The sequence below is a fragment of the Lissotriton vulgaris genome, chromosome 2_1 (assembly GCF_964263255.1).
Source record: "Lissotriton vulgaris chromosome 2_1, aLisVul1.2, whole genome shotgun sequence".
Taxonomy (NCBI): Eukaryota; Metazoa; Chordata; class Amphibia; order Caudata; family Salamandridae; genus Lissotriton; species Lissotriton vulgaris.
In genome coordinates, this window is record NC_141687.1 from 235,900,259 (window position 1) to 235,927,736 (window position 27,478).

Here is a 27,478-nt window from a genome sequence, read left to right on the forward strand (position 1 = left end):
GTGATGCACACCGTTTTGTAGACAGCTCTAGCCTCGATAGGAAGACAACGGAGAGAAGACTGGATAGGGGTGATGTGGTCACTTCGTTTGGACCCTGAAATGAAGCGAGCTGCTGAATGGAAGCGTTTTGAGGGGAGAGAGGTTAGCTTTGGGAAGGCCAGTCAGAAGAGAATTACAATAGTCCAATCTAGAGAGAACTGGCAATTGAACCAAGGTTTTTCGGTCATTCTCCGGGAAGAACCGATGAATCCCCCCAAAAAGGCGCAGCTGATAACGTGCGCTCTAGGCCATGGAATTGATGTGTGAGATTAGGTTGAGTCTTTTGTCCAGTATGACACCTAAGGATTTAGCGCAGTCAACAATGATGGGTTTACTGTTGAGTGAGATTCAACTGATCCAACCAGGATTGAACAGGAGGCAGGGAGAGAGAGTTAGATAAGAGGAGGAATTCATTTTAGAGGGATTGAGAATGAGTTGGTGCACTAACATACAGTTGTGAATAGCGTTGAGAGTACAGCTGAGTAGTGAGAGATCATGAGGGGAAGACGCCTTGAATTATATTTGGGTGTCATCCGCACAGAGATGGTAGATGATTCCAGATTTGCTTAGGAGGTTCCCTAATGGTTCCAGATAAGGATTAAACAGAGTGGGAGCAAGGATAGAACCTTGAGGGACGCCTTGACCAACCACCAGTGGAGACGAGAGACTGTTTGCAATTTAAATCATTTGGGATCTGTCCGAGAGGAAAGAGGCAAACCATTTGAGTACAGTGCCTTCCACGCTCATTCTCTGATGAAGAATGTTCATGAGGGTGTTGTGATTAACAGTGTCAAAAGCTGCAGAGAGGTCAAGAAGAATCAGAAGGCACGATTCCCCCCAATCGAGAATATGCAGCGCATCATCGATCACTTGCAGCAAGGCTGTTTCAGTGCTGCAATTTTGAATAAAGCCCGACTGGAACATGTTGAGGAGATTATCGTCCATAATGTGTTGGGACAGTTGTTTTGCAACACATTTTTCTGTGATCTTTAAAAGAAAAGGGAGATTGGTGATTGGGCGGAAGTTATTGAGGTCATCTGCATCTGCAGAGGTTTTTTTTAGAAGGGGGGTAACCTGTCCTGTTTTGAGGACAACTGGAAGGGATCCTTGACTGAGGAAGAGATTGACTAGCCTGGTCCAGTAGGAAAGGGTGTTAGTATAGAAATCAATGGCGATGCCACTGGGTATGGGGTCAGAAGAATGGTTGTAGAATTTGGTTTCACGGATGCATATGAGGAGATCAACCTCCGAGATGGCGGCAAAGTTCTGCTAGGTGACTATTGCTTTTCGCTCCTCGATGGGGGTGGGGTGGGTGACCTGTTCCACCAGAGATTTTACCTTTTGATCGAAGAATATAGCGAACTCAGTTGCTTTATTTGAAGCATCCTCAGGCTTGATGGTTTGGGGAGAACAATTTGGGTTTTTGATGAGGTCGAAAAGTTTTTTTGGTCTGTTTTTAGCTGAATCAAGGAGCTCACAAGGGTAACCCAGTAACCAATCTGGTATGTACCTAAAGTACATGGTATCAATTTAGCGAGAGAACAGCTAGGCTGTGGGCCTGATTAGCAGGGCCACAGCCATACTAAAGTCGAAAAAACAGTAGATCACAGCAAAAAGTGTTGGTAACCATAGGAAGCGGACTCTACTCTCCTACAACACCACCTTTATAACATGGCCGACGGTTTGTTTTTAGCCGATTGGTCCACTTTTTCTTTTTAGCTAGCTGATGTTTCTAAGCACTTCCCTGATTTGCTATATCAAATGGCAGAGGTGTGTTTTGCGAGTATAATTCCAGGAACTTGTACGACAGACCCGGCATGTTGACATCCTAGATTGCGGACATATTTGAGGGCTTATGCTCTAAGTGTTTCCCAGAGAAACAAAGAAAGGCAAGTAGGAAAAGCCCAATTAGCTGTCCCTCCAACTGCTCCACTTGAATTTAGCAGTGGGCAATTTATATTAATAAAGTTTTTCTTGAATGTTTTTTTTCATGCAGCATCTGTGGTCTTTCATGACAGACACCGCTGACATACTAATTTAAGAAATCTCGGATCCAAACTGTTTGGGTACATTGTGTGTGCATTTTTCATTCTCTTCCTTTTGCAGATTGCCTCTCTGTACAGCCACCGCATATCCAGGTTATTTCCTGTACGTGTCTTTAGATAGGTTAGAAGGATCAATGTTATGAAAACAAGGATAGCCTGCAATGCTAAGCCTACAATACTGAGCAGGGTCTCGCTTCGTTTAATCTCCCTCTGCGTCTACCCCAACCCACCTGCACGACTCCGCTTGCCTAAAGCTGACAGCAGAAACCAAGCTTCCTGCTGTCTGGTAAGTGTGCACTCTTCAGGTATATTTGGTTTGTTTGTATTTATCCCTCCATTAACCGCTGGCCGTCACAAAAGATCACAGATCACTGCCATGCTTGTTTTTTCTCTGTTGAAATGAATGGGTTGCTCAGCTGTGGCAGCAGGAAGCAGGCTACTTAGTTGTAAACATGGCCAGGCAACTTGCAGGGCTCTCTCGTTTGCGAGAGTCTGAGCTACTGGCATTGCCAATGACACTGCCGGCTGCCAGGAAGCGCTGCCCGTGTTTAAAGACAGGATGACTCCAGTCACCTACACAAGAGAAGAACTCTTGGGAATAAGGCAAGGATGTGGGGTAAGGAGTCCACGAAAGAAGAGGTTTGGAGGGGTGGCGGGAGGGATCAGGATGGGCCGGGAAATATGGGAAGGCCTGCAACCCACACGTCCTTAGCCTTCCAGCAACTTAGGGTGAGGGTCTCCCCCTGCCAGATAATCACCTATGCAGAGGACTGTGTCAGGGGCTATATGTGAATGCTAGGTCAGTTTCCAAACATGCGGGAGAACTATGGCCCCTCCTGGAAGAAGGGCAGCCCGACTTCTGACCTAGACCTGGCTTCAAGACCACTCAACCCCAGTGTTAGTAGCGGCATTCCCTGAAGAATACAAGGTGACTAGACTTGACAGAGAGGGTGAACGGGGAGGGGGGTAGCAATAGCAACGAGCGCGCCCCATCATATCAAGGTGATAGACTCAGTGCATACATCTTTCATGGAGCTACTAGTGTTTCAGTTAGACTCTCTGAAAGACACCAGATGGATGGGTGCGGTAGTATACCATCCCCCGGGGGGAAGCAAGCAATTGTTTTGCGCCTCCCTCCTTGAAACACTTGCCCCCTACATCTCTCAGTCAGAGTGTTTTGTGTTAGTGGGGGACTTCAATCATCATCTGGAAGATCCCTCAAAATAGAAGCAAGGGCCCACCTATCAGCGAAGGATTCACTGGGGCTTCTATCTAGAGTACAGGACCCAATGCACCGGGCAGGGCACACCCTGGACTCTATCTTTACCAATGTCCCCGTCCAGTCTGTAGAAACACCTCAGGAGTTAATTTGGACCGACCACAGGGCCTTAAGGTTCTCCTTCACTCAACCAGAAAGGGCAATAAAGACCCTTGGAAGGAAGGGCGTGCATTGGGCCTGGAGGAAAGTCACACCTGAGGCATTTAGGGGGCCTTCCTAGCTCAGCCGGCAGAGGGGATGGACAGTAATAAAGCATTGGAGAGGTGGGAAGGGGCGGTGGAGAAGACCCTGAACTGTATCGCCCCACTAAAACAAGCATTTGCAATGCAATAGGTCTCGCATTAGGAAAGTTTGAGCTATTGGTATTGTAAATGGCAAGTTTTTTTATTTATGTGTTGGTTTGGAAAATAGTGAATTGAATAGCTTTGTCATTTACAATGCCAATAGTTTGAACTTTTGCAAATGTGACACCTATAGCATTTGTAATGCAATATGTGTTGTATTTACGTAACTTAGATGTATTGATATCACAAATAAAAATGGCTTTTATTTTTTTAATAATTAATACTTAAAAGTTATTGTAATTTATAATGGCAATAGCTTTTGTAAATAACTTTTGTGAAGATTATGTTCATTGTATTTTATTGTGATGAAAACCCAAGAACAGAAGTGAACTATTAACATATTTTTGTGACATTTGTAATGAAGCTTGAAACATTGAGAGAACATATTTGAACCAGTTGTTGAATGGTTGCAAAGATTGATGCTGTGGTAGCGCATAGTGATGTTGTGGTGGCGACAAGTGATGCTCTGGTGGTGCTGAGTGATGCTGTGGTGATGCGATAGATAGATAGAGTGAGTGCGATGGATAGATAGAGTGAGGGCGATAGATAGATAGAGGGAGGGCGATAGATAGATAGACGGAGGGCGATAGGTAGAGTGAGGGCGATAGATAGATAGAGTGAGGGCAATAGATAGATAGATAGATAGAGTGAGGGTGATAGAGAGATAGACAGATAGAAGGGTAATAGATAGACAGATAGATAGATAAAGTGTATTTATGTTGCATCGAGTAGAGTGTAAGTATGAGGCATGTAATTATATGGCACTGAGTGGAAATATGGGGAGTGTATATTGTATTCAGTAGAGTGTAATTGTGTGCCGTGTAATTATGTGGCACTGAGTGGTATTTGGAGTGTATGTTGCATTGAGTGCAGTGTAATTATGTAGCGTGTAATTATGTGGCACTGAGTGGTAATATGGGGAGTGTGTGTTGCATTCAGTAGAGTCTAATTATGAGATGTGTAATTATGTGGCACTGAGTGGTAATTGGAGTGTATGTTGCATATAACTATGTGATCAAGGAACAGTGAGCAACCCAAAATACCCTTGAGGGCTTGGGTGAGTAAGTAGAAAGGTATAGGTGCCTTCAAGGGGATTTGTTTAACAAAATATAATTAAACGTGATTCAACTAACTCTTTAGGACAGGTCAATGGTCCTTATTCTTGAAAGGACCATTGACTTGTCCTAAAGAGTTAGTTGAATCACGTTTAAATATATTTTGTTAAACAAATCCCCTTGAAGGCACCTATACCTTTCTGCATATAACTATGTGTCACTGAGTGGTATTTGGAGTGTATGTTGCATTGAGTGCATTGTAATTATGTAGCGTGTAATTATGTGGCACTGAGTGGTATTTGGAGTGTATGTTGCATTGAGTGCTGTGTAATAATGTGGCACTGAGTGGTATTTGGAGTGTATGTTGCATTGAGTGCAGTGTAATTATCTGGCGTGTAATTATGTGGCACTGAGCGGTATTTGGAATGTATTTTGCATTGATTGCAGTGTAATTATGTGGCACTGAGTGGTATTTGGAGTGTATGTGACATTGAGTGCAGTGTAATTATGTGGCGTGTAATTATGTGGCACTGAGTGGTATTTGGAGTGTATGTTGCATTGAGTGCTGTGTAATTATGTGGCACTGAGTGTTATTTGGAGTGTATGTTGCATTGAGTGCAGTGTAATTATGTGGCGTGTAATTATGTGGCACTGAGTGGTATTTGGAGGGTATGTTGCGTTGAGCGCAGGGTAATTATGAAGCATATAATTATGTGGCACTGAGTGGTATTGTGTGGAGTGTCTGTTGCATTGAGTGCAGTGTCATTATGCGGCGTGTAATTATGTGGCACTGAGTGGGATTTGGAGTGTATGTTGCATTGAGTGCAGTGTAAATATGTGGCGTGTAATTATGTGGCACTGAGTGGTATTTGGAATGTACGTTGCATTGAGTGCAGAGTAATTATGTGGAGTTTAATTATGTGGCACTGAGTGGTATTTGGCGTGTATGTTGCATTCAGTGCAGTGTAATTATGTGGCGTGTAATTATGTGGCACTGAGTGGTATTTGGAGTGTAAGTAGCGTTGAGCGCAGTGTAATTATGTAGCATATAATTATGTGACACTGAGTGGTATTGTGTGGAGTGTATGTTGTATTCAGTAGAGTGTAATTATGTGGTGTGTAATTATGTGGCATTGAGTGGTATTTGGAGTGTATGTTGCATTGTGTAGAGTGTAATTATGTTGCATATAACTATGTGGCACTGAGAGGTATTTGGAGTGTATGTTGCATTGAGTGCTGTGTAATTATGTAGCATATAATTATGTGGCACTGAGTGGTATTGTGTGGAGTGTGTGTTGCATTCAGCAGAGTGTAATTATGTGGTGTTTAATTATGTGGCTCTGAGTGGAATTTGGAGTGTATGTTGCATTGAGTGCAGTGTAATTATGCAGCATATAATTATGTGGCACTGAGTGGTATTGTGTGAATGTCTGACATAATATCGACAGACAGAATATCGAAATACAAAAATATCGGCACAAAAATATCGACATCAAAAATATCGGAGTCATATCTTCATAAAGGTAAGTACAAAAATATCGAAAAAATAATATCGTAGTACAAAAATATCGAAATTAAAAATATCGTTTTTTTAAATGTATTAATAATAATGTAAAAATAATTTTAAAATACATATAATTTTACAAATGATAAATAAAAATATTAAAACAAAATTAAAACTAATACATATACATTTAAAATAAATAAAACAGTTAATAATTTAATGTAATTTTCTTTTTTTTAATTTCATTTAATTGATTTAATGTAAAAAAAAGATATTTTTACCCTGTACGCCTGTACCCCAAAAACCCAAAACTGACCCTGAACCCTAAAAATATCCCTGTACCCCAAAAACCCAAAACTGACCCTGAACCCTAAAAATATCCCTGTACCCCAAAAACCCAAAACTGACCCTGAACCCTAAAAATACCCCTTTACCCAAAAACTGAAAACTGACCCTGAACCCTAAAAATACCCCTTTACCCAAAAACTGCAAACTGACCCTGAACCCTAAAAATACCCCTTTACCCAAAAACTGAAAACTGACCCTGAACCCTAAAAATACCCCTTTACCCAAAAACTGAAACTGACCCTGAACCCTAAAAATACCCCTTTACCCAAGAACTGAAAACTGACCCTGAACCCTAAAAATACCCTTTACCAAAAAACTGAAAACTGACCCTGAACCCTAAAAATACCCCTTTACCCAAAAACTGAAAACTGACCCTGAACCCTAAAAATACCCCTTTACCCAAGAACTGAAAACTGACCCTGAACCCTAAAAATACCCCTTTACCCAAAAACTGAAAACTGACCCTGAACCCTAAAAATACTCCTTTACCCAAAATTAATTAATATTATTTAATTACCAATTAATTATTAATTAACAATAACAATAAAGTAAATATATTAGCACATTAGCTGTAATTAATTTAATTTGATAATTAATATTATTTTTCCCAATTAATTAATTAAGAATAACAAAAAATTATATATAAAAAAAATACTCTAATTAATGTAATTAACTAATTAATATTAATTAATTACCAACTAATTAATAATTAAAAATATGTACAAAATTATATTAATTAATTAACTAATTAATATAAATTAATTACCAATTAATTATTAATTAAAATATGTACAAACATATATTAATTAATTAATTATTATTAAATTACTTCCCACCCTATTCCCCTATAAACCCATAACCCGCTACAGAACATATTTATCAATTAATCAATTAATTAAAATTAATTCTCAATTAATTCTCAATTAATTAATTAATAATTCCTACTAATTAATAATTAATTTAACATAATTAAATTACTTCCCACCCTATTCCCCTATAAACCCACAACCCGCTACAGTAGTAAAAGACAATATTTAATTAAATTACATTAAAAATAAATAATAAAACATAATAAATACAATATAATATACACTAAAGTTATTTAAAAATTGATATTAGTAACATCAAAGTTATTTATTTCGATATTATTGACATCGATATTTAAAACTTCGATATTACTGATATCATACTAATATCGATATTAAGACTGTCGATATTACTTACCTTCGATATTTTGTCCCATCGATATTTAAACTTCGATATAATTGTATATCGAAATTTAAAACTCGATATTTTGTCTGTGTACCGTATTGTGTGGAGTGTGTGTTGTATTCAGTAGAGTGTAATTATTAGGCGTGTAATTATGTGCTACTGAGTGGTATTTGGAGTGTATGTTGCATTGAGTGCAGTGTAATTATGTGGCGCGTAACTATGTGGCACTGAGTGTTATTTGGAGTGTATATTGCATTGAGTGCAGTGTAATTATGTGGCGTGTAATTATGTGGCACTGAGTGGTATTTGGAGTGCATGTTGCATTGAGCGCAGTGTAATTATGAAGCATATAATTATGTGGCACTGAGTGGTATTGTGTGGAGTGTCTGTTGCATTGAGTGCAGTGTAATTATGTGGCATGTAATTATGTGGCACTGAGTGGTATTTGAAGTGTATGTTGCATTAACACTGTTTTGGTGGGTGCCTTAGGCTTTTTAAATATATCCGTTGTAGTGGTAATGGATGCAGCTTGAGCCGCCTGGGCTGGAGTTGGTTTTAGAATAGTGGATAGACCAACCGCAGCCAGTGCTGGAGTTGGAATGGGAGGAACTTTCTGTTTTTCCGCTTTATTGAGGATGGCCACTTCCAAATTCCCCAGCCGCTGCTCAATATCCAGTAGTCTATCTAAGATTGGAGAAGTGAACGTCCTAAGCAAATGCTCAAGAAGCTCCAAGGTTGGGGCAGTCGGCTGTGTGTCCAACATATTGGCACTTAAAGAGGCTGTACCAATTAATATTGGAATTTCCTGTGGAGTCACTAAAGTGGTTTTAGTTCCTGTGTCCACTGTTGGTTTGGGGGCAGAAACTAGGTTCCCCCCTTTCCCCTTGCCGAAGTCAGAATGACTAATTCTGCCTTTTTGGAGTGAACCCCCCTTCCTCCTTCTTTTATTAGGAGGTGGACCGTGGGCTTTTGGGACCTCTATTTTCCTCGATTGATTTCTAATGGTCTTTTTGGCTGTGTGATGGGCGGCTGATGGAAGTTCCAGCCCTTCACCAGAATTACGAGATGGTGAGGAAACAGTTATAGAAGTGCTGTTTGAGGCCCCAGGTAAAGATGGTAAAGGAGAGATGTCCCTTAAGTGTACAGGAATACCCTGAGTGGCAAGGGAATCCTCAATTATAGGGCCCCCCCCCTTAGCCAGGTGTTAAGGTAAGCGGGGTTGATGTCAGAGAGAGTCTAGCTTTATAACCTTCGATGGAACGGCGACGCTCCACCCTTCTCTCAGCTAAGGCTTCTTCCCTGTCTATTTCAGAAGTGGATTTCTTAAAGTAGTTGTCTAGGGTACCCTTGTTAAGGTTTCCCCCCGGGGTGCTAGGTAGAACAATATCCATACTAATAAAGATTTACAACTAAATAGGAAAGCGGGAACCTAGACAGGAATATCTAGTCGGGAACTCGAAATTCTTAGCACTTTGTCCCTTGAGGGGGAGGAGAGAAAAGGAAGGGGTGCAGGAGGAAAAAGAATCCTGGCCTAGCAATATAACTCATACAAATAGTAAAACAAAATAAAATACTGTTACCATGCAAAATACTAGAGGCAGGATAGCAACCAAGACAGCAGTCTATACGGAGGACACAAGTCTGATAGATGGAATTATGGGAGATAAAGAAACGGGCCCCAGCCCAGCCTCCCACAGCCAAATAAACGGCCACACAACGGCCCGCCCTTTGCCCAGGCTTAGCCCCGTGCTCCGTCCCGCACGCGTCCCGCGCACGCGGGACTGAGGGGGGCTATGTACTCGAGGTCTGCAACGTCAAAGGGCGGAGGGGGCGGGAAGAGACGCAGGTGCGCGGGTGACTCCAGTGGAATTCCTGCCGGTACTCGCAGTCCCGCCCCAAACAGTCCACAATGAATGAGGGTCCTCTCCAAAGGTCCAGGGCACGGAATTCACTCTCCTTGCAGGACGGAAAAGGTAAAACACAAAGTCCAGCACTACGGCTGCGAGCGGCTCCCGTGAAGCGGGGGCCGCGAGCCGCTTTATGCAAATGAGGGCGGAGGGGGCGGGAAGAGACGCAGGTGCGCGGGTGACTCTAGCGCAATTCCTGCCGGTACTCGCAGTCCCGCCCCAAACAGTCCACAATGAACGAGGGTCCTCTCCAAAGGTCCAGGGCACGGAATTCATTCTCCTTGCAGGACGGAAAAGGTAAAACACAAAGTCCAGCACTACGGCTGCGAGCGGCTCCCGCGAAGCGGGGGCCGCGAGCTGCTTTATGCAAATGAGGGCAGAGGGGGCGGGAAGAGACGCATGTGCGCGGGTGACTCTAGTGCAATTCCTGCTGGTACTCGCAGTCCCGCCCCAAACAGTCCACAATGAACGAGGGTCCTCTCCAAAGGTCCAGGGCACGGAATTCACTCTCCTTGCAGGACGGAAAAGGTAAAACACAAAGTCCAGCACTACGGCTGCAGTGTAAATATGTGGCGTGTAATTATGTGGCACTGAGTGGTATTTGGAATGCACGTTGCATTGAGTGCCGTGTAATTATGTGGCGTGTAATTATGTGGTACTGAGTGGAATTGTGTGGAGTGTATGTTGTATTCAGTAGAGTGTAATTATGTGGTGTGTAATTATGTGGCACTGAGTGGTATTTGGAGTGTATGTTGCATTGTGTGCAGTGTAATTATGTTGCATATAACTATGTAACACTGAGAGGTATTTGGAGTGTATATTGCATTGAGTGCTGTGTAATTATGTAGCATATAATTATGTGGCACTGAGTGGTATTGTGTGGAGTGTGTGTTGCATTCAGTAGAGTGTAATTATGTGGTGTTTAATTATGTGGCACTGAGTGGAATTTGGAGTGTATGTTGCATTGAGTGCAGTGTAATTATGTAGCATATAATTATGTGGCACTGAGTGGTATTGTGTGGAGTGTGGGTTACATTGAGTGCAGTGTAATTATGTGGCGTGTAATTATGTGGCACTGAGTGGTATTTGGAGTGTATGTTGCGGTGAGCGCAGTGTAATTATGAAGCATATAATTATGTGGCACTGAGTGGTATTGTTTGGAGAGTGTATGTTGAATTCAGTAGAGTGTAATTGTGTGGCGTGTAATTATGTGGCACTGAGTGGTATTGTTTGGAGTGTATGTTGCATGAGTGCAGTGTAATTATGCAGCATACAAATATGTAGCACTGAGTGGTATTGTGTGGAGTGTCTGTAGCATTCAGTAGAGTGCAATTATGTGGTGTGTAATTATGGGGCACTGAGTGGTATTTGGAGTGTATGTTGCATTGTGTGCAGTGTAATTATGTTGCATATAACTATGTGGCACTGAGAGGTATTTGGAGTGTAAGTTGCATTGAGTGCTGTGTAAATATGTGGCGTGTAATTAGGTGGTACTAAATGGTATTTGGAAAGTATGTTGCATTGAGTGCAGTGTAATTCTATCGTGTGTAATTATGTGGCACTGAGTGGTATTTGGAATGTATGTTGCATTGAGTGCAGTGTAATTATGTGGAGTGAAATTATGTGGTACTGAGTGGTATTTGAAGTGTATGTTGCATTGAGTGCAGTGTAATTATGTGGCGTGCAATTATGTGGCACTGAGTGGTATTTGGAGTGTATGTTCCATTTCAGAGTGTGTGAGGGTGCTGAGTGTGAGGGAAAGGTGGCATACTGCGCTTTAGATGAATATGTTTAAAAGTAAAGTGTGCCATACTGCGATTGCTACAATAGTTAATTGTGGATGCGTTAACAATTGATGTGTGCACTGATGGCTGGTGGTGTGTGTGCCTGTAGAAAGGGTGCACTAATGGCTGGTGGTGTGTGTGCCTGGTGAAAGCGTGCACTGACGGCTGGTGGTGTGTGTGGGTCTGGCTGGCTGGTGGTGTGTGTGCCTGGTGGAAGCGTGCACGGATGGCTGGTGGTGTGTGTGCCTGGTGAAAGCGTGCACTGACGGCTGGTGGTGTGTGCCTGGTGAAAGCGTGCACTGATGGCTGGCGGTGTATGTGTGTCTGTGTGCCTGGTGAAAGCGTGCACTGACGGCTGGTAGTGTGTGCCTGGTGTAAGCATACCCTGACGACTGATGGTGTCTGTGCCCGGTGAAAGTGTGCACTGACAGCTGGTGGTGTGTATGCCTGGTGAAAACGTGCACTGATGGCTGGTGGTGTGTGTTTGCCTTTTGAAAGCATGCACTGATGGCTGGTGCTGTGTGTGTGCCTGGCCGGCTGGTGCCTTGTGTGCCTGGTGGAAGCATGCACTGATGGCTGGTGGTGTGTGCCTGGTGAAAGAGCGCACTGATGGCTGGTGGTGTGTGTGCCTGCTTAAAGCGTGCACTGACATCTGGAGGTGTGTGCCTGGAGGAATCGTGCACTGACAGCAAGTGGTGTTTGTGCCTGGTGAAAGCGTGCACTGACGGCTGGTGGTGTTTGTGCCCGGTGAAAGCGTGCATTGATGACTGGTGGTGTGTGTGTGTGCCTGGCCAAAGCGTGCACTGATGGCTGGTGGTGTATATGCCTGGTGAAAGCGTGCACTGATGGCCGGCGGTGTGTATGTGTGTGCCTGGTGAAAGCGTGCACTGACGGCTGGTGGTGTGTGCCTGGTGAAAGCGTGCACTGATGACTGATGGTGTCTGTGCCTGGTGAGAGTGTGCACTGACGGCCAGTGGTGTGTATGCCTGGTGAAAGCGTGCACTGATGGTGGGTGGTGGGTGTGTGTGCCTGGTGAAAGCGTGCACTGACGGCCGGTGGTGTGTATGCCTGGTGAAAGCGTGCACTGATGGCTGGTGGTGTGTGTGTGTGCCTGGTGAAAGCGTGCACTGACGGCTGGTGGTGTGTGCCTGGTGGAAGCGTGCACTGACGACTGATGGTGTCTGTGCCCGGTGAAAGTGTGCACTGATGGCCGGTGGTGTGTATGCCTGGTGAAAGCGTGCGCTGATGGCTGGTGGTGTGTGTGTGCCTGTTGAAAGCATGCAATGATGGCTGGTGGTGTGTGTGTGCCTGGCCGGCTGGTGGTGTGTGTGCCTGGTGGAAGCGTGCACTGATGGCTGGTAGTGTGTGTCTCTGGTGAAAGCGTGCACTGACAGCTGGTGGTGTGTACCTGGTGAAAGCGTGCACTGACGGCTGGTGGTGTGTGTGCCTGGTGAAAGCGTGCACTGCCGTTTGGTGGTGTGTGTGCCTGGTGGAAGCGTGTACTGACGGCTGGTGGTGTTTGTGCCCAGTGAAAGCGTGCACTGATGACTGATGGTGTCTGTGCCTGTTGAGAGTGTGCACTGACGGCCGGTGGTGTGTATGCCTGGTAAAAGCATGCACTGATGGCTGGTGGTGTGTGTGTGTGTGCCTGGTGAAAGCGTGCACTGACGACCGGTGGTGTGTATGCCTGGTGAAAGTGTGCACTGATGGCTGGTGGTGTGTGTGTGTGCCTGGTGAAACCGTGCACTGACGGCGGTGGTGTGTATGCCAGGTGAATGTGTGCACTGATGGCTGATGGTGTCTGTGCCTGGTGAGAGTGTGCACTGAGGGCCGGTGGTGTGTATGCCTGGTGGAAGCGTGCACTGATGGCTGGTGGTGTGTGTGTGTGCCTGGTGAAAGCGTGCACTGACGCCGGTGGTGTGTATGCCCAGTGAAAGCGTGCACTGATGACTGATGGTGTCTGTGCCTGTTGAGAGTGTGCACTGACGGCCGGTGGTGTGTATGCCTGGTGAAAGCATGCACTGATGGCTGGTGGTGTGTGTGTGTGTGCCTGGTGAAAGCGTGCACTGACGACCGGTAGTGTGTATGCCTGGTGAAAGTGTGCACTGATGGCTGGTGGTGTGTGTGTGTGCCTGGTGAAACCGTGCACTGACGGCGGTGGTGTGTATGCCAGGTGAATGTGTGCACTGATGGCTGATGGTGTCTGTGCCTAGTGAGAGTGTGCACTGAGGGCCGGTGGTGTGTATGCCTGGTGGAAGCGTGCACTGATGGCTGGTGGTGTGTGTGTGTGCCTGGTGAAAGCGTGCACTGACGGCCGGTGGTGTGTATGCCTAGTGAATGCGTGCACTGATGACTGATGGTGTCTGTGCCTGGTGAGAGTGTGCACTGATGGCCGGTGGTGTGTATGCCTGGTGAAATCATGCACTGATGGCTGGTGGTGTGTGTGTGTGTGTGCCAGGTGAAAGCGTGCACTGACGGGCGGTGGTGTGAATGCCTGGTGAAAGCGTGCACTGATGGCTGGTGGTGTGTGTGTGTGCCTGGTGAAAGCGTGCACTGACAGCCGGTGGTGTGTGTGCCTGGTGAAAGCGTGCACTGACGGCAGGTGGTGTGTATGCCTGGTGAAAGCGTGCACTGATGGCTGGTGGTGTGTGTGTGTGTGTGTGCCTGGTGCAAGCATGCACTGAGGGCAGGTGTTGTGTGTGTGTGCCTGGTGAAAGGTAGAAGGAAGCACTATGGACTGTGTTTGAAATCCAAGAAAGAGTTCAGAATGCAAAGGCAGAGGGCAGCTCGGGTTACAAGCTGCCTTTGAAGAAGATCAGGCAGCACTGGGCAACCATGCCAGCATTCCAGGGAGCAGACGGTCGTTCGCGTTAGAAGTGTGATGCCCTGAGGACATATGGCACTGTGAGGAGCCTGGGAGACACACGTAGACGCTAAGTGCCTGAGGAGATAAGGAGCGGAAGGAATTCCTTTGAAGTGTGATGCCGAGGCTCGGGAGAAAAGCGCGTGCACGGGCACATGCACTGTGTGTTATCCGTCTCCCAAAGCCCTTGGTTTTAAGAGTTGGTTTCAACACAATAGTTTTGAGTAATAAATTACTCGACCTAAACAGTAAAACTTAAGGAGAAGCGAATACCTGCTCCATGGTACTTGGTAGAATTGAAGGAGGAGAAAGGTCGGTGTAGGGGGCGGGAAAGAAAATGGAGAAGAACTAAATGTGCTGAGGACAAGCAGGCTTATAACGAGGCACGCAGAGCCTATTTAGGCCATTGTAAAACCACCAGGAGAGAAAACATCTGTGCAGGAGGATTAGGGAAGGAAATAATTCCTCCAAGGAATTGTTTGCAATATTAAAAGAATTTACAAATCCCTCTGTAAGCAGTTCAAGCGTCCCACATACACAAGATCTATGTGATAAGGTGGCCACCCACTTCAGAGAAAAGATAGGCATTATCTATAATTCTCTGGGGGGAGGAGAGAGTATAAAGCTACCCAACCCGAGGGCGAGGATCCCCTCTCTACCCAAGTTAGACTCCTTTTCCACCATCACAACGGAGCAAATAAGAGTGGCTCTGGCAGCAACCAAGTCAGGAGCAGAATTGGATTGTGCCCCTCCTTTTGTCATGGCAGCTTTGGCCACTACCTTAGCTCCTTCACTGGGGGACATATGTAACATCTCCGTAGACACGGCCACCTTCCCAGATAAGTGGAAGAACGCTGGGATCAGACCGCTCATAAAAAAAACATCAGCCGTTCCGTTAGAAATGAAGAACTACAGGCCAATATGCCTTCTGCCTTGCTGTGCAAAGGTTTATGGAGAAGTTGATTAACCAACAATTGACAAGCTATCTGGAGCAGAACCAATTATTAGATCCCGCTCAATCGGGCCTCCGAGCTGGACACAGCACGGAGGCAGCCCTGATGGAAGTGACTGACATAATCAGAATGTCCCTAGATAAAGGGACTCCTACTATGCTGGTATTGTTAGATCTATCGGTGGCCTTCGACACCATCTCCCAATCCATCCTGCTTTGGCGATTACAGGATATTGGTGTCGAGGGGCAACCTCTGGCATGGTTGGAAAGCTTTCTGTTAAGGAGATCTCAGCGGGTCAAACTAGAGCCATTTCTGTCAGCAACCACCCTAGTGGACAAGGGGGTGCCGCAGGGCTCCATCCTAAGCCCAACTTTGTTCAACATATACATGGCTCCATTGTCTGCTATTATAAGGTCATCTGGATTCAAGACGATCTCATATGCAGACGACACACAGGTGATTATTCCGTTTGATTCGGATCCTGTGGTCACTAGAACGAAGTTTAGGACCTGTTTGTTAGACATTGTGGCTTGGCTAAGGGGCAATTTTTTCCACCTAAACTCCAACAAGATGGAGATTCTCCTCTTTGGAAAGGCGGAAGAACTATGGACTCCAGAGTTGTGGCCTTCGGAACTGGGGGATTCTCCCTCCCCCACAAAGCAGGCCAGGAATCTGGGAGTCCTTCTGGATAGCAAGCTATCTTTTGAAGATCATGTAAAGTCACCATCTAGCTCCTGTTTTGGGATCTTGAAAATGCAAAGGAAAGTTTTTCCTTGGATTCCTCTGGATGCAAGAAAGACTCTCATTCAGGCATTGATTGTGAGTAGGCTGGACTATGGGAATTCCCTATTGGTCGGACCAGAGAAGAACTGTTCTCTAGGCTCCAGGTACTGCAGAACACCGCAGCTAGAATGGCTTTGAACAAACCTAGACGCACCCTGTCCCGCCCCCTGCTGCAGTCAGTACATTGGCTGCCTATTAACACCTTGGCTGCTAGGTGTTTTCCCGTCCTGTGCTGCAGGCCACTGTTTCCCATTGTTCATGACGAGCTCAGCTCGTCATCAGCACAGCTCAACCGTGCATCATGACGAGCTGAGCTCGTCATCAGCATCGAAAGGGTTAAGAAGAGAGCAGTCTTTAAACTTTTGATCCCGGTGTTCAAGGCAAGGCAAGGCCTGGGTCCGGCATAATTAAAAAAGAAGGTAAGAGCATATGTGCCGGGTGTCAATTAAGATCCAGTAACCAAAATGTCTTAGCCCCGTGCAAAATCAACAAAGTGAGAATAGGAGGGCGGGCTTTTTCACATCTGGCCCCCTTCCACTGGAACACGCTACCGAAGCATTGCGGGGCTGTACATCCCTGGTTTACTTCAAAAAGAGCCTAAAGACCTGCTGTTGTAGGAGCCTAGGCCGGCCAATAGTCCTGTTTTCTCTGTATTGCCGGGCGCCGAGAGATCCCCCTGGGGATGATTCATTGCGCCTTACAAATGTTAAATAAAATAAAATAAATAAATAAATTATGAGATGGTTTTTAAAACAGATGAATAAAAGGTATTGTTATTTACAATGCCAATTGCTTAAACTCTCGCAAATGCGAGACCTATTGCATTGCAAATGCTTGTTTGTTTTTCACTAGGACTTGTATACCTTCTTCAAAACAATTCAATCTCATGTCACAATCGTTGCCTGACCCCTGCTGGAGATGTGCCCTCTCTCCAGTCGGCTATGCTAATGGTTACCTTATTATGCAGGCAGAGCAGGTGCAGAACGTGATGACAACATGGAAGCATGTTTTGGTCTGTACTTCCATTCAAACAAGGAAGGTGTGCAGTCCGACTTGTATCTCACTTGAGTTGGTAAAATGCTCTGATAACTGACTGGGACTCTTCGTCACACATTGACCTTCTCTTCACTTTCAAAGTCTGACATTATAAGGGTGAGTCAAGTCTGTGAAACAAGCAACCGCCCTATGTTTAACATTTAATACAAATGTTACGCCCTCACCTTGACCTGGGGGCATACATTACTAATCTGGACGTCACAGCTGTGCCTTTGCCTTAATGCAATATGCACGCGCTTCTCTGTTCCCTTCAGTTCTGATCTCTGTTTTGTATTCATTGTCCAGCACAAGACTTACTTGTATTAAGGTGCTGGTGTCTCATGGGCACCTGCAGAAGGCAATAGAATCACATGGCAGTGTTTCAACACCTCATCATCTGGCCAGGAAAGGACCCTCACACCTCACCCACAAACACCCTCATGCACACCCTCCACACACTGCAACTCTGATTGTAGTAGGTACTACTACTGGGGAGCAATTGGATCAGGCTACTAGAGTTAGGGGCTAAAAGAGCTTCTAACAGGTCTGAATCAGATCTGAAACAGGTGAGCATAGATTTACTGCCGTCATGTTTAGATTTAAAAGAGATTGTATTGCGGAATATCGACCCCTAAAATATTGTGGCGTAGATATCGTGGTGTAATATAGAGGTCACAATATTGAGGGCAGATTATCGGAGAACAGAATATCGAGGGACAAAATATTGAAAGGTAAGTGCATAAAGCGAACTATGGATTTACGATTCTACGTAGCTTGAAGACAAGTATACCATGTAGATACATATATGTGGAGTTGGGTATGATTTACATATCAGTCGACATTTTATTTTTGATATTCCGTCCTAGATTGTGTTCCGTCCATATTCTGGCGGTGTTATTCTGGGTGCACGCCCATCTTGGGACTTCATAGACCATCACCAGCTACATCAAAGTTCAGAAGAATCCTTTGCATAATTTATTGGAAGCATTGGTTGTTTGAGTGTGGTATTATATGGGTGATGGCTGCTGCTGTTTTTGTGTCATCAATTTGGATTTTGTTGACCTCTTTAAAAAAGTTGATGCCAGTACACTTTTATTTGCAGTATTTGAGAGGTTGGTCCAGTCTGAGGATGACACATGTTTTCATTACCTTGAAGACGTTTCTGCTTTTATTAAAGACGACGTGTGAGGGGCGTGGCTACGGCGCCGTTCGAGATGGCCGCCGAGTGCAGGGTCTCTGCTACGCCGGGACAGCCTTCGGTATTTCTTCCAGCTTCCTGCCTTCCCCGTCGCTGCAGGGCAACAGGAAAAGTTGTTGGAATGCGAGCGGCATCATTTGGAGGAATTTTCAGACTCTGGTGACTTCAGAGCGCTGACCTGCGGCCGAGACCCGTTTCCCTTCACGAAACGGGCCACCGGCATTTCGCGCTCTTTCTTTGACGACGCCACCGTGGGCTCCACGCTGTGAGGGTCGATGCCTGGGACCGTTTCCAGCGATATTTAGCGTTGGTGAGAACTGTATACACCGTGCCCATGACTTTGGGGCTTGTGTATACATAATTATTTTACACACAATTATGACGTCTTACTGAAGCAGGTGCCAATGTCATTCAGTGAAACTTCCTGTCATGACCTGCATTCATCTTTACAGCATTAATACTTGAAATAACTGCAGTCATAAGACATTTATCACTACATTAGCAGTTTATAAATGCTGTTTTCTGGAATGAGCCACCGCCTCTTGACCATATTCAGTATGATGCTTTCTGCCTTGGGAGGTTATTATTTCTTCATTCCTTCACGCGCTGCTGACCTTTTTCAAGTGAATTGATTTTGTTAACGTGCCATAACATGCAGGAGTGCCTTTTTCTGCTCATTTTCTGTGCATTATTTGAACGTTGTGCTGCAGAGACTCCCTGTATTTACCACATATCAACGCAGCTGTTTATTCTATGCCTGGCTACTTTATCGTTATTATTGAAGTGATTTTTCTGCTGTCCTGCCACCTATGTACCAGCACTGCAGTAATACTGTGATATATACGCCATATTTACTTTGCGCTGCCTTTATTAACTTTCAACTACGTCCTCAACTGATACACTTCAAAATGTCAATGTTTGTTTCATTTATTACCACATTTGACTGCCCATTGCACAATGTCGCTGCTCTCAGTTTCACGCTTCGCACCTACTTCTTTCTTTCTTCTGCCTCCAACTGATACTTGCCTCTTCTGCTGCTGATAACGGAGAGTTCTTCATTCATTCATTAATACTCCCTCCTCTTCTATAGCAATTTCCTGTGACTGTTGCTTCCATAGTAGCTCTACCTCTACTGACTAATACTTGGATCCATGCTACTCTATACAGGAATAATGTTTGTTTGGACTCTCGCTCACTCATAACCCAAGACTGCTGAGCTTTGTTCATGTGTAAGCACCTCTACGTGTCTACTTCACGCGGCCTTCAGGAACTTATTCGTACTTTGTGCATATCGTCAAATTGCGCAAGCCAAAATTTATTTTCGTTCCCTCCAAGTCTCTTCCAACGTCATCCTCGGCACAATTGTGTATTCCTGCTTCAACACCAATAATGGCTGGCTCGGCTCCTCACCGTTCTTCAGTCACACAGGCTGTCTCAAACAAGTCTTCACCTCCTGCATCCTCTTCCAAGCGCCTTAAGCAGGATCCTCCCTCCCCTGACAAGCCATCAACATCCGCTTCCACGGATCTGATTCTAGAGGAGATACGCGCCTTGCGTCCATTTATTGAAGAAACAAGTAAGGACATGCAACTATTGAAAGAAAAATGGTCAGTCATGGACGCCCGAATCACTTTAGTTGAACAGCAAGTTCCTGATATTCAATCTAATTCACAGCGTATCTCCTCTCTAGAGAAGACTGTCCTTTCCCTCCAACAGCATACAGAGGATTTGGAAAACCGGAACAGGAGGAACAACCTTCGTATTTATGGCCTGCCAGAATCCTTGGAGGGAGATGACCTGGTGACTTTCTTTACCTTCTTCCTCCCGAAACTCCTAGACATGCTACCATCCACTGCTCTCAGTATTCAAAGAGCCCATAGACTTGGTCCTCGCTCAGCTGCTTCTACGAAACCACGTGGGGTCATTATCCTTTTTCTGAAATTCACGGATCTACTTTCTGTCCTTTCGGCTGCCAGAACCAAACGTCAAGTCTCCTGGTTGGGTCAACGAGTATTCCTTGCTCAAGATGTCTCCAATGCTACCGCAACACAACGGAAGGAATTCCTCTCTCTTCGCCCATCTCTGCGCTCCCTTGGGGCACGATATGGCCTGTTCCACCCCTGCATTTTTAAGGTCACACATCAGAATAAAACTTGGACTTTTCAGGATCCTGGTGAACTTAGGAATTTCATTCTTCTACAAAATGGCGGCGGCATGGACACTTTTTCCTCGTCAAATGGCTGAATAGTTTGAAATGCTTTATGATACTCTATACTTGGCTCCAGGTTCTCTTTCTTCGCTGCAGTGCTTCCTTTCTCTTCTACCCTCCTTGAGATTGTTGTATTTAATTTGATTGCTGTTTGTTTTATTTGTTCTTGTTGTCATCTTTTGTTGTACTGATTGTTGTAATCTTCAGAATGTATTTTGTTGTCCTGATATTGCTTCTAACTATTTTTCTCCCCTTCCACAGATGTGTTTTTTAGGTCTCACCTTTACTATTCCGCAGGAATGGGAAATGGGGAGAATTCAAGTCGGCAAAATCCTCTTCAAACCAAGGGCTTTCAGCCCCGCGGTTTTCTTGCAGTTCACGTGAATCACGTGAGCAAACATGCACGCGCATTCACGGCCAGGGCTTCTCCTCCCCTAGCAGCACTCCTCCCACACCAGCAACTCCCCCCTCCCACACCAGCACCTCCCCTCTCTCCCCGCAAACACAGCCTTGCCCTAGCAGCACTCCTCCCACACCAGCACCTCCCCCCTCCCACACCAGCACCTCCCCTCTCTCTACCCGCAAACACAGCCTTGCCCTAGCAGCACTCCTCCCACACCAGCACCTCCCCCTCCCACACCAGCACCTCCCCTCTCTCTCCCCGCAAACACAGCCTTGCCCTAGCAGCACTCCTCCCACACCAGCACCTCCCCCTCCCACACCAGCACCTCCCCTCTCTCTCCCCGCAAACACAGCCTTGCCCTAGCAGCACTCCTCCCACACCAGCACCTCCCCCCTCCCACACCAGCACATCCCCTCTCTCTCCCCGCAAACACAGCCTTGCCCTGAGAGCGGCTTCCTGGGGTTCAGAATATGTCACCCGTCAGCCTCTGCCAGCACAGTTCTCAGACTTACAACCGTCAGGGGGAATGGGTAGCTATCACCACCCTACCATGCAAGACGGGCATGGAAAACTAAAGAAATATGGATTCATTTCTACTCTTTATTACCATCAGAGACTTATGCGGGGGCAGGACTGTGTAGCTATCGCCACCCTACCATGCAAGATGGGCATGGAAAACTAAAGAAATATGGATTCATTTTAACTCTTTATTACCATCAGAGACTTGGGCGGGGGCAGGACTGTGTAGCTATCACCACCCTACCATGCAAGACGGGCATGGAAAACTAAAGAAATATGGATTCATTTCAACTCTTTATTACCATCAGAGACTTGGGCGGGGGCAGGACTGTGGCATTGTTCTTGCGCGCACAGCTGCGTGTGTGTAGTGCAGACTCAATACCTAGATCATTGCTGCTTCCAGGGTTTCCATAGCTCGCATTGATTGACTGTTCTTGGCGCTCCTCAGACGTGAGTGCGCGGGATGCACCACGTCGAGCCGCGAGACCGCTCTACAGGGTGAATGAAGCAGTGCCAGACGTCAGCACACGCAGCGTCACTGATAATCGATAGGTCCATTCACAAGCCTGTGACAGTGCCCTCCTCCTATCCATTCATACCGGGCCTTCCCGAGACCAGGGCCAGAGCGCGTGACGGGGACAAATCACAGCCTGCCCGAGGGCAGGAAGCGCTTCGAGGCGGAGGCACGCGTGCTGCGCAGAACTTTCAACTTCCCCTCGCCCACCACTGAGTGCCCCCGCAGCAGACCTCGATTCTCTACTGCTATCCACTCTCGCAGCCTCCCGCTACTGGCAGTATCCTCCTCGTGCAGCCCTGGGCAGTGAAGGGTTAATGCGTATCTCCGGGACGCTGGCACAGCTCATCCACAGCAGTGACTCATCTGCCCATCACCGGCAAACCCCTCCAGGCCCACACTCCCCACCCTCGGGCCATTCCGATTTGCAGAGTAGGTAGGCAGGGACACGGCCACATACGATTTCATTACACCTGCACCTGCCTGCACACCTACCAACCAGATAGAGGCCGGTATCTATGCATCAACCACACCAACCACCTCCTCACGCAGGCTGCACCCCACCCAGAACTCCACATGAAAGCCACACACTTCAAAGGCTCCACTCCCCGCCCCCCACCTGCACTTCACACTTTCCGACTTCCCCTCCCACCTCCCACGGCTCTTCCCATTCACGCGCTCGTTACCATTTGCTCCCGAGCCACATTTCTCTTCCTCCCCCCTAATCTTAGCAATGCCAAGAGCTTATTTTCCCCAAGGTCTCTGACTCGATTTCATCTTGTTCTCGTGCTCGCCAAGGATGTTTCACCGTGATCAGTTTGTGCCTTTGATTTCTCCAAAGAGAGATCCGAGTACAAGGGTTCCCTGGTAGTATTCTGAAGCAGGCAGGGATGTCTTTCGTATACTCCTGCAGCAGCAGCTGAATGACCCCTTAGTCGGCGGTGCCTGAAGATCTGCCAGTGTGGGGAAGTCAACTGTCCTTTGCTGTGCTGAAGAAGCTGACTCTCTTTTCAGGGTCTTTCTAGAGCTTTATTCTTCGCAGACGTGTATTTGTTGTTGTCTCATCATCTGTGCAGCACCCACCACAAGTGAATTAAATTATTAGCATCTTACACAGTTGTTTTTGACACCAAGACTCAATCAGCCAGTGTTTTCGAAACACCAGCAGACCTGGTGCTCATTCATCGTAGCACTGCATTTGAAATAAAACCTATGCTGGGAATATATGTTTATATGCCAGAATTAGGAGGGAACTTCACTCTGCCTTATGTAAATATAATACCACCGAACTTCCAACTTGCCACTCACCCACGCAATGCGACTCACCCACGCAACGCGACTCACCCACGCAACGCCACTCACCCACGCAACGCCACTCACCCACACAATGCCACTCACACACGCAACGACACTCACACACGCAACGCCACTCACACATGCAACGCCACTCACACACGCAACACCACTCACACACGCAACGCCACTCACACACGCAACGCCACTCACACACGCAACGCCACTCACCCACGCAACAACACTCACACATGCAACGCCACTCATCCACGCAACGCCACTCACACAAAGCAACACCACTCACACACGCAACGCAACTCACTCACGCAATGCCACTCACACATGCAACGCCACTCACACACGCAACCCCACTCACATGCAACCCCACTCACACATGCAACGCCACTCACACACGCAACGCCACTCACACACGCAATGCCACTCACACATGCAACGCCACTCGCACATGCAACGCCACTCACACACGCAACGCCACTCACACACGCAATGCCACTCACACATGCAACGCCACTCACACATGCAACGCCACTCACCCATGCAACGCCACTCACCCACGCAACGCCACTCACCCATGCAACGCCACTCACACACGCAACGCCACTCACACACGCAACGCCACTCACACACGCAACGCCACTCACACATGCAACGTCACTCACACATGCAACGCCACTCACACATGCAACGCCACTCACACATGCAACACCACTCACACACGCAACGCCACTCACACACGCAACGCCACTCACACACCCAACGCCACTCACACACGCAACGCCACTCACACATGCAACGCCACTCACACACACAACGCCACTCACCCACGCAACGCCACTCACCCATGCAACGCCACTCACACCCACACTGTGGAGTGCACAATAGGTCTCGCAGTAGGAAAGTTGGAGCTATTGGTTTTGTAAATGACAAAGCCCTTCATGTTTTTAAAATGAAAACAAAAATAAAAGGCATTGTTATTTGCAATTGTAATTGCTCCAACTTTCCTACTGCGAGACCTATTGGCAACGCCAGTGCTTGTTATTATTTCAATCTTGTGGTTCTATGATGTCCCGGTGCGGTTATGTCCCTGCTCCTTGGCTGGTTCATCTTGTTGAGTGTCGCAATCCCCTTTTCTCCCTTTCGTATTTCCCCTTCAGGTATGTTTTTTGCAGTCATCCTTTTGGATTTGTACTGTCTCTTCTGTCTATCTCTTCCCTTTTGCTTCTCTACCTCTCTTTTCTCTTTCCTATCTCATTTTTTCCTCACCCTTCCCTATCCTCTTTCTTCCATTCTTTCCTTTCTCTCTCTTTCATGCTCTAGTTGGTTAATAATTGCTTATTCTTTTGCACTCTTTTAATTTGTCATGTTTATTCTGTTTAAACATTTAGAGTTGTTTCATGGAATGTGAAAGGTTTTAGTAATCCTATTAAGCGGCAGAGAGTACTCTCTCATTTATCCTCTTATAATCCCGATATTGTCCTTCTCCAGGAAACTCACCTCTCTGACCATGAATCTTTAAAATTAAAAATAAATTGGGTTGGTACTGTTTTATTTTTTCCGTCAAATCACAAAAAAAATGGGGTTGCTGTTTTAATTCATAAAGACTCAAATGTAAGGTCCTATTAGAAGAAAAGGATACTGAGGGTTGTTGGGTTTTAGCTAAGCTGCTTATCAATGGAAAACCTATTATTGTGTTTAATGTTTATGGTCCCACTAACTTTGATCCTTCCTTTTGGCCAATAATCACTAGCAAATGTATTCAATATCAAGATGATTTTTTCCTTTTAGGGGGCGATTGCAATCAGATAGTTGATCCCTTCTTGGATCGCAAATCTTCTATCCGTTTTGTACCTCACAAACCTCATAAACAGTTTTTGGACACTATCTCACAAGCACATCTTTCTGACTCTTGGAGACTCACTCATCCAGATACCTTAGACTTTTCCTTCTTCTCTCCCCACATGCCTCTTTTTCTCGTCTAGATTATATTTTTCTCTCCTCTTCCTTATCTCAAAACCTTTTGTCTTCCTCTATCGAACCTATCGTAATTTCGGACCACGCTCCTATTGTTACAGACTTTGACTTGCTTCCCCCTCTTCCTAAATCCTCTTGTTGGCGTTTTAACTCCTCCCTACTTACTGATCCTAATTTTTCCTCTTCCTTCCGTTCTTTTACTAATGAATTTTTCCAACTTAATTCTGATCCTCACATCTCCCCTCACATCCTTTGGGACTCCTTCAAAGCTACAGCCGCGGTTTCATTATTGACTTTGTATCTAAGAAAAAGAAAAAGTTTCTTCAAAAGCGGAAAGTTGCTTTAGCCCATATCAAAACCTTGGAACATCAGTTTTAAACATCTACCCCCAATTGCATGTCCTCTGAGCTTCTTCAGGCCAAGATTGCATTCAATAAACTCACTAGTGACTCGGCTTCTTCCTTTCTCCTTCGCAGTAGTGCACGTTATTACGACGGCCGTAATAAATCAGGCAAACTCCTTGCTAACTATCTTAAATCTCGCAAAGAGCGTACTTTTATTGAATCCATTTATTCCCCTACCAACGCTCTCCTTCACACGGATAAGGAAATTCTAGACCAATTTCAGTCCTTTTATGAATCTTTATATACTCCGGAAGCTCCTCCTACGCCGGCTCTTCTTCAGTCTTATTTTGATGAATTACCCAAGCCTGATACTTCTCAACTTCAATTCTCAGACATTGAAGTAGATTTTTCCCTGCACGAAATTTCCACTGCGTTGTCCTCTCTTACTAAGGGCAAAACACCAGGCCCTGACGGCTTTCCGGTTGAGTTTTATTTACATTTTTCTGACCTTTTACTACCCAAACTCTTTTTTCTTTTCCAATCGTTTTGTTCTTCTGGTCTCGCCCAGGGTTCCTTTCAAGATGCTACTATTTGTCTTATTCCCAAGGAATGCCGTGATCCCAAATTTTGTACAAATTATCGACCAATCTCATTAGTTAATGTGGACTATAAACTTTTTGCTAAATTGCTCGCACTGCGTCTTGATCCCTTCATGCCACACCTCATTGGGAAAGAACAGTGCGGTTTTGTTAAGGGTCGTCTTACTTCTGATAACTCTAGACTTTTCCTCAATGTTTTAACACCTTCGCTGCTAGTGATATTTTCCTCCTGTGCTGATATTTCATGACTCCCACTGTTCATGACGAGCTCAGCTCATCATCAGCACAGCTCCACTGTGCCTCATGACGAGCTGAGCTCGTCATGAGCATCGAAGGGGTTAAATAAAGCTTCTTCTCTCTGTATTCCTTTGGCAGCTATTTCAGTGGATGCTGAAAAAGCTTTTGATAGGGTTGACTGGTCTTTTTTACTTGCCTCCCTAAAATGGCATTGTTTTGGCCCCAGATGTATTTCTTTTACTTCTTTGATATACTCCATGCCCAAAGTCTCAGTCCTAGTTAATGGTCAACTTACCTCTTCTTTTACACTTCAACTTGGGGTTCGTCAGGGTTGTCCTCTTTCCCCTCTTCTTTTTGTGTTAGCTCTTGAACCTTTTCTTTCCTCTATTCGTAACAATTCTTCCATTTCTGGTTTCCCATATGGGGATCACCAGCTAAAGCTCTCTGCTTATGCCGATGACATTCTTTTTAGTCATTTCAGATCCAGAATCCTCTGTCCCTTCTTTATTAGCTGAATTTGAAAAGTTTTCTCTTGTCTCAGGATATAAAATTAATTCTGATAAAACAGAAATTCTCCCATTAACTACATTTTGTCTCCCGCATTTCTTCTCTTCTACGGGTTTTGCCTGGAATAGTACTAAAATAAAATATCTTGGTGTTCTATTCTCTAATTCTATTTCATCTTCTATCAAATTAAACATGTCTGCAGTTATTTCTAGAATAGAACAATTGTTTTCTTCCTGGAATCCCTTATTTCTCTCTTGGTGAGGTCGTCTTGATTCTATTAAAATTATGATTGCTCCTATTCTTATTTATATGCTCTCTATGCTTCCCGTTCATATTCCGGCTCTTTATTTCAATCGTACTGATTCTGTTTGGTCTAAATTTCTTTGGAAACAGAAAGAAGCTAGGATATCTTTGTCAGCTCTCCGCAAGGTCAAATCAAATGGAGGTGTTAATTTTACTGATTTTCGTCTTTTTTCACAAATCCTTTTCTTTGCGTCAGGCCTCTAGATGGT